Below are 8,894 nucleotides of genomic sequence, written 5' to 3' on the forward strand. Positions count from 1 at the left end.
CATATTGAAGCCAGTCACTGTTTTTCATTGTATATCTTTTGAAATCCTTGGTTGTTGTTGCTGAGCAGGCACACAGCAAGCATACCCCCATCCAACAGCAGCTACACAGACAAGGCAGCGACATGGGTCACCTGCTTCAGGTCACACAGCCGTTCTTGCTCTACTTTCCCAAGTTGTGGTTCCTCCATTGTCCTAAGCTCCCTGACCCCTGAGGTGCTTAGCTAATCTTGCAGAATGCTGCACATCATTTTGATCCCCTATGGACAGATCTTAAAAGCGCACAGAGCTCTGGGAAGACCTTTTACGATTGCTTGTTTTTGAGAAAACTTTAGGAGCTGATTTTAAGATTTAGGAGTCTCTCAGGGCAATAGTTTTGGGGGTCCCTGCAGCCTCTATGGCTCTATTTCCTCCTATTCCCAACTCCTTCCTGTATTATATTGTGCCTTGGATGGGTGCTTGAAGACCCCTGGGACTGTGCAACAGAGGAGGAGGAAGAACAGAATAACATAACATACTATTAGGCTAACGAACTGGTTTGTCCCATGAAACCTAAACTTCCAAGCCAAGGAATAAAGTCACCAGGTATTTGGTCGGACACAAGCAGCCTCAGCAACTACTTGTTGCTTTTAGTCGTTATCACAGAACTTGTGCCTTTTCAAGTTTTCACGGGTATACAAATTACTGACAGCAAGTACATTAACGGCTAAGTAGCTTTACCTTAATATGACTTTAGCGTGACCACAATCTGAAACTTGATACTCCATGAGCAATAAACCACTCCTTTTTTCTCCCATTCCTGTAAACACAAATAATAAATTTGGGTCGTTATACAATATACATATATTGTCTTTTATGTAAGTGAAGGCATACAGTATTTGTCTTTTAGTGCTTATTGCACTCAGTATAATGTAAATTTCGTATTGTGGCATGTATCAAGAATTCAGTTACGAGTGAGTGGTATTCCTTTATTATGCATGCACCACACCAGGATTGGAGGAAGACTTACTAATGCAGATATGCAGGTGGCACACTTGGCTTGCTGAAAGCAGAAAGGACTGGATGTGAATGAACTATGGAATGCTATGGTATCTGTAAGACTTCCCAATAAAATGGTTTGGGGGAAAAAACAGACTTGAAGTACTTAATTAAAGAAACAAGGACTACAGTTTTCAATATGGATGATACTTCAACATCAAGGAAACAAAAATCCAACTAAACCAATAATATAACTGAAGATTTTGGGGTTTGCTTGCATCCATGCTCAATACCCACGGAAGCAGCTGTTACATCTAATGACTGACACTGGGGAATTCCGCCGAAGATCTCTATTGAAAACAGAAGTGTGTCTGATCCAAGCTATGGTATTTCAAGTTACCACATAAACATGCAAAAGCTGCACAGTTAATAAGAAGCTCAAAGAATTGATGCCTTTGGATTGTTTTACTGGTGAGGAATATTAAGTAGACCAGGCGTTTCCAGGACGACAAACGACTGTCTTAGAAGAAGGCGTTCGCGTGCTCTTTGGAATAAGGATAGCAGGGCTTTGTCTCACGTACTTTGGACACATCAGGAGGGAGCAGTCACGGGAAGGAAGTGCTTGGGTAAACGTGGTCAGTGAGAGGGAGGACGGATGACCTGCGATGAGAGGGCCTGACAGTGGCTTCAGCAGTGGGCGTCAGCCATAACAGTGATTGTGAGGATGGCACCGGGCCAAGTAATATTTTGTTTTTGTTCTGTTGTACGCAAGTTCAGTATGAGTTGGAACCAAGTCGGTGGCATCTAACATCACCACCTGACTGACTGCTCATCTTGGTCCCAGTTCAAATCCCTGGGTGAGCTGATCTTAAATGGCTTACTTTGGGTCAGGTGTCCACTCTGATCCAGCCAGCTGTGCCTGGGAGAGGAGAGTCACGCAGATAATGTGAACAGGGAGATCCAGTCTACACCGTCACAGAGCTCTGACCAATGGGAATTCAGAGAAAAGGGAGCAGTCTGAGAAGGTGGGTATATTATATGAGTTGATAATTGGGCAAAACACCTCAATGAAATCAGTTACAGTGGAAACATGGGAAACCCTCAGTTGACAAAATCAGTACAAACCAACAGTCACGAAGAGGGCACAGGACGGGCAAAATTTCATTCCCATAGGTAAAGTTGTCATGACTCAGAGCCCATTCAATGGACACTAACAATATGTAGGATTGTGCTATGGTTTCACAAACCAGGCTGCACCTCGGAACCATTAAGTAGATAATAGTTTCTTAGCACCCCCACATCACAGGCCTCCTTTTACCAGTGAGTCATCATCTCTGGAATCAGTATTTTTATAACCCCTGCAAGGTGGACTCCCATTTGGAACCACTGCTGTACATGTGCCCCTCGATGAGATTAATTGACACAGGGGCTGCAGCAATGGGCGCAAACATGACAGTTGTGAGGACGTCACGATTGTGTGGTTTTTTTGTTCTGTTTACACAGGTTCACTGGGAGTTGAAATTGACAGCATCTAACAACAAAAAGAATCCCCACCAGCCTGTATGATCACAGGTGTCACGTATGGGGCATCAGAACCCCCAAAACATATCAGTGTGCACAAGTTGGGTAGGAGTGGAAACCCAAAGCCCATCTGTAGACAATTGAACATCCTTGCACAGAAGGGTTACAAGGAAGGGAAAAGTCAGCCAGGGTGCGTGCAGTATAGCATCAATGAAACAACATTCCTTAGTTCTTTAATGCTTCCCCCATCCCCACTATCATGACCCCAGTTCTACCGTACAAATCCAGCTAGACCAGAGCATGTACACTGGTAGAGATAAGAGCTCTCGACAGGGAATCCAGGACAGATAAACCCCTCAGGACCAATAATGAGAGTAGCGATACAATGAGGGTAAGAGGAAGATGGGAAAAAGGGAACCGATCACAATGATTGATGTACAACACACACACCCAGGGGGACAAACAGAAACATGGGTGAAAGGAGACAGCGGGTGGCATACGAGATGAAAATTATAATTTATCAAGGGTTCACGTGGGTGGGGGAGGGAGGGAAAAAGCTGATGCGAAGGGCTCAAGTAGAAAAAATGTTTTGGAAATGATGACAGCGAATGTACAAATGTGCTTGGTTCAATTGATATATGGATTGTTAAAAGAGCTGTAAGAGCCCCCAATAAAATAATTTCTTAGAGAATCCCATGATCATCAAGAATGAGGGCAACTGAGCCCACAGGAAGTCCTGTATGAAATGGCAGGAGCAACAGAAGCACCATTGGCCAAGACCAGGAAGCCAGAGTCAAGCTGAGTGTCCTCAGGCAGGAAGTTAGCTTGCAGAGTGGGGTGCGCTTTACTCATCTATCAGTGCTAAGGAGCCTTTGTAGCACTTGCCCAAGCAAGGAAGAGGCCAAGGGACTGCATGGCTGAGGGGCTGAGGACCAGAAAGAGAGGTGCTAATGGCATAGCTGGAAAGAGACACTGCTGTAGACAGGACTGTATCCTTAATGTTTTCTGATGTTGATTTATAGTAACTTATGAACTTCCCAAATCCTGAAAAATAAAAAAGAGGCCTAGAATAGAATTGGAAAGGATTGGAATGCAAAAGTTGGAAACAAAGAGGAATGAACAGTAGTTGGAAAGTATGGTCTTGGTGATAGAAATGAGGCTGGAGATCACATGATAGAATTTTGCCAGACCAATGACTTCATCACAATACCTTTTTCAACACAACAGCTATTATATACATTGACTTCTCCAGATAGAAATGGACTATATCTGTAAGAAGAGATAATGGAGAAGTTCAAGTCCACCAGAGCCAAAAGATGACCTTGAGTCTCTCCTATCTGAATCTCGAGAAAATCTCAAAAACAGATTTGGTGCATTGAACACTAATGACAGAAGACTTCATGAACTAACTGTAGCTCGTCATACATGAAGAAAGCAAGAGGTCAACGTGGATGGCAGAAAAGACAAAATTGTAGGGTAGTTAAGGTAAATGGAAGAAATGATGAAGCCAAAGTGCTGAAAAACTTTTTCAAAGGGCATCTGAAGAAGACAAAGTAAAATAGTATAATGAAATGTACAAAGACCTAAAGTTAGAAAACCAAAAAGGAAAAACACACTCAGAATATCGTAGGTTGAAAGAATTCAAGAAAAAATTGAAAACTTGGTTGCAACATTAAAGATTCTGTGGGAAAATACTGATATTGAATGATGCAAGAAGCATCAAAAGAAGATAGAGTAAATATTAGAGTCACTGTACCAAGAATAATTAGAGGACATTCAACCATTTCATGAGGTAGCATCCGAGCAAGAACTAACGGTATTAAAGGAAACAGTCCGATCTGCACTGAAAGCATTAGCCAAAACCAAGGGGCCAGGACTTAAGGAATAGCCATTGAAATGTTTCCTCAAGCTGATGAAAGCCTAGAGACATTCATCTATATCAAGAAATTCAGAAGACAACTACCTGGCCCACCGACTGGAAGAGATCCATATTTTACCCATTCCAAATAAAGGTGACCCAACAGAATGTCCAAATTATAAAACAACGCCATGTATGCCACACGATCATCCAACAGCAGTGGCAGCACCACATTGACAGGGAGTGGCCAGAAATTCAGTCTGAATTCAGAAAAGGACATGGAACAAGGGATATCATTGCTTATGTCAGAGGAACTTTGGCTGAACGCAGAGAATACTGGAAAGATGTCTACTTTGTTGGCTATGCAGTGGGAGTATGAAACAATAACAAACTATAAAGAATGGGAGTCGTGAGAAAAACGGGAAGTCCAGAACACTTGTGCTCATGCAAAACCTACCCACGTATCAAGAAGCAGTTGTGCAAAAAGAAAGGGAACACCGCACGGTTTAAAATCAAGAAAGGTGCACATCAGGGTTGTGTCTCTCGGCATACTTCATGTGTCTGCGGAGCAAATAATCAGAGAATCAATTAATGAAGAAGGATGCAGCAGCAGGACTGGAGGGTTATTAACAACCTGTGCAGATGAAACAACCTACTTGCTTGCTGAATGTGAGGAGGACTTGAAGTACTTACTGATGATGATGGATTGCAGCCTTCATAATGGAGTACAAGTCAATGTAAAGAAAATCAAAATCCTCCCAACTGGACATCATGATAAGCAGAAACCATTGAAGTTGTCAAGACGTTTGTCTTGCTTGTATCCACAATCAATACTCATGGAACCCGCAGTCAAGAAAGAGATCAAATGATGCATTTAATTTGGTAAATCTACGACATAAGACCTCTTTAAAGTGTGGGGAAACAGGATGTTATTTTAAGGACTAAGGTCACCTAACCATGATATTTTCAATCACCTCATGCATGTCAAAGTTGAACATTTAATAAGGAAGACGAAAGAAGAATCACTGTATTTGAATAATTGTGCTCGTGAGGAATGTTGAAAGTACCTGGATCGGTCTTGGAAGTGCAGCCGGAATGTTCCTTGGATATAATGATGGCACGACTTCAGGTCACATACTTTGGACATGTTATCAGGAGAGAAGAGTCGATGGAAAAGGACATCGTGCTTGGTAAAGGAGAGGGGCGTCTTAAAAGGGGAAGACCTTAGACAAGAAAGGATTGACATTGTGGCTGCAACAATACACTGAAACTTAAGAACAATTGTGAGGACGGTGCAGGATGGTGGTTTGTTCTGTTGTGTATAGGATTGCTGAGTCAAAACTGACTCAGTGGTACTTAACAACAGAAAAGGCTAAGCAAATTAATAAAGAGAAGCTATTCATAAACAGCATTCCTACGTACAATAAGCAGGGTGCTTATTTTTGGAGAACAAATATATTCTTCAAATATCACTTAATCTTTTCTGATTATAAAAGCTAGAGGTGCTTATTTTTTCACTTCAGTTACATTTTTGGCATGTAGGCGTGTAGACTTTTTGCCTAAGTGCACATGTCTAAATATTTTTTGTTTCATAAAAATAGAATTACAGAGTACATGCACTATTTTGTACCCTATTTTTTTACTTAAATATAGATCATGAATGTTTTCCAGTGACAGTACATATAAGTCGGATAAGATCTTCAATGACTGCACAATATTCTAGTTTATAAATGTACTATAATCTAATTAGTTCCCTATTGCTAGATATCCCCCCCCTTGGATAATGTCTTAGGAGCAGAATTGCTAGGTCAAAATTTGTGAGCAGTTTCAAGGCGTTTGCTTATTGTCCTTTGTTAGGTGCTGTCGAATCAGTTCCAACTCAGAGCAGACCTTTGTACAAGGGCGCGCCCCATGGCCAGGACCGCACCACCCTCATCGTCATTGCTGTGCTTGAACCCAGTGTTGCAGCCACTGTGTCCATCTGTCGCATTAAGTCTTCCTCTTTTTCACGTACTCTACCACGTTTGATGTCCTCCGGGCACATCTTGATTACATACCCCAAATCCTCTTTCAACAAGCAAAGTTATGTCATCTGTGTATTTCAAGCCTTCCTCCAATCCTGATGGCAAGTTCTTCGTACATCCAGCTTCTTAGAATACTGGGTCAGCATAGAGGTTAAGTAAGCATAGTGAAATGATACAATTCTGAGACACATTTTTCTTGATTTGAAATCACACACTATCCTTTTGTTCTGTGTAAACCGCTGCCTCTTGGTCTGCGTATACGTTGCACGTGAGCACAACTAAGTGTTCTGAAAGTCCCTTTCTTTGCAATGTTACCTGTAATTTGTTTCGATCTGTGTAGCCCATGAATGCCTTTGTATAGTTAAAAAGAACACAAGTAAACATCTTCTGGAATTCTCTGCTTTGGGCTAAGCGCTATCTGATGTCAGCAATGGTATCACTCATCCTGAGTCCGCTTCAGAAGAGTGGATTGATGGCAGCTCTCTGTTGATGTGCTGAATCACTTTTTAAAGTATCTTCAATAAAATCTTGGGCGTGTGATATTAATTATAGCTTTTGAAAATTTCCACATTCTGTTGGATCACCTTTTTTTTCAAATGGGCATAATTGGGGGGAAAGGGGAGCTGATAGCAATGATGACTGTATAACCCTATTTGAGGAGAACGGATAACAGAAACTGTAGGTGAATGGATACATTGGATGGTGTAAGGTATGGCAAAATAATAATAACAATAATAATAAATGATATAATACTAAGAGTTCCAGGGAGGTAAGGTGGGCGGGGGAAGGGGATAAAGGGGAACTTATGTCAAAGAGTTCAAGAAGAAAGAAAAAAGTTTTGAAACTGATGGTGGTAGCAATTGTACAATTATGCTTGATCTAATTCAATTATGGATTGTTATATCTATAGGAGCTCCCAATGAAATGATTAATTTTAAAAGGGAGGGCACAATTGTGGAGCTCTTATAGTCTGCTAGCCAAGTAGATGTCTTCCAGATTTCTTGATAGAGACAAGTGAGCACCTCCAGTGTTGCATTAGTTGGTTGAAACATTTCAATTGTCATTCTGCCAATGCCTAAAGCCTTTTGTTTTTGCCAATACCTTTTAGACTTCTTTTTAAAATACCATCAGTTCTTGATCATATGCTGTCTCCTGAAATTATTGAACATTGCCTAATTCTTTTTGGTATTCTGTATTTTCCAATTGATTTTAATGCTTCCTGTGTTGTTGAGTGTTTTGCCCATTTCATCAATTCTTCAGCATTAAAATTTTAGACTTGATTTTTTTTCTTTCAGTTCTCTCAGCTTGAGAAATGCTAAGCCTATTCTTCCCTTTTGGTTTTCTAACTCCAAGTCTTTGCTGAGTTTCATTAAAATACTCTGTCTTCTCAAGCTGCCCTTTGAGTATATTTACCTGGATGCTCAGCTCTATTATTTCACCATTTCTTCTATTTGCTACTATACCCCCAAAAGCAAGTTTCATATTTTTTTGCAAGTTTTGTATTTCTTCTGACATTTATTTTGGACTTTATTTCCTCCCTTTCTTTTACATGACCTTTCATTTCATGTATGATGTCAAATAAGATGTCATCGTGCAAGTCATATGATCTTCAATCATTAATGTTCGGTGTCAAATCTTTTTTTAATATTGTCTCTAAATTCTGGTGTGATATACTCAAGGTCATTATTTTGGCTTTCATTGACCTGTATTAATTTTCTTCAGCTTCAACTTGAACTTGCGTATGAGTAATTAAAAGTCTGTTCTGAAGTCAACACCTGACTTTGCTCTGACTGATGATACTGAGCTTCTCCATCACTTCTTCCCAGTGATGAAATCGATTTGATTCTTGTGTATTCCATTTGGCAAGGTCCATGTGTATAGTCACTATGTTGTTGGGGAAAAAAAGTTGTTTTCAAGTCCTTGGTCTTGCAAGATTGATTCAAGCAACCTTCACATTTTTATAGTCAATGCCATCATTTTCCAACTACTGATTTTTCTGTTTCCAATGTTTGAATGCCAATGCGTATTTATTAGTGCATCTTGATTACATGTTTGATCAATTTCAGACTGCAGAAGTTGGTTAAAATAATCAATTTTCTTAACTTTGGCATTAGTTGGTACATAAATTTGAATAACAGTCATATTGACTGGTCTTCCCTGTAGACATAGGGATATTAACCTATCACTGACCACCTTATACTTCAAGGCAGATCTTGGAATGATCTTTTTAGAGATGAATGCGATGCCACTTGTCTTCAGTTTGTCATTCCCAGATCATATATAAGATAACTTACAGATAATCCTGCAATCCTTTAGACATAATTCTAAACATTCTCCTCCCTGGCGACTTTCTGATCATGTTCAGCCCTAGGTCCACTTGCTTGGAGAAAAGCTGAATCTCTCCCGTCAAAAGGGGCCCCCTCAGGGAAGAAGAGGGGATAACAAACCCAGGGACAAGGGAACAACAAGCGATCCAAATTGGTGGGGAGGTGGGTGTGGGAGACCTGGTAGGGCAG

The sequence above is a fragment of the Echinops telfairi genome, unplaced genomic scaffold (genome assembly GCF_000313985.2).
Source record: "Echinops telfairi isolate 266 unplaced genomic scaffold, ASM31398v2 ScPeMD7_70;HRSCAF=299, whole genome shotgun sequence".
Classification (NCBI taxonomy): Eukaryota; Metazoa; Chordata; class Mammalia; order Afrosoricida; family Tenrecidae; genus Echinops; species Echinops telfairi.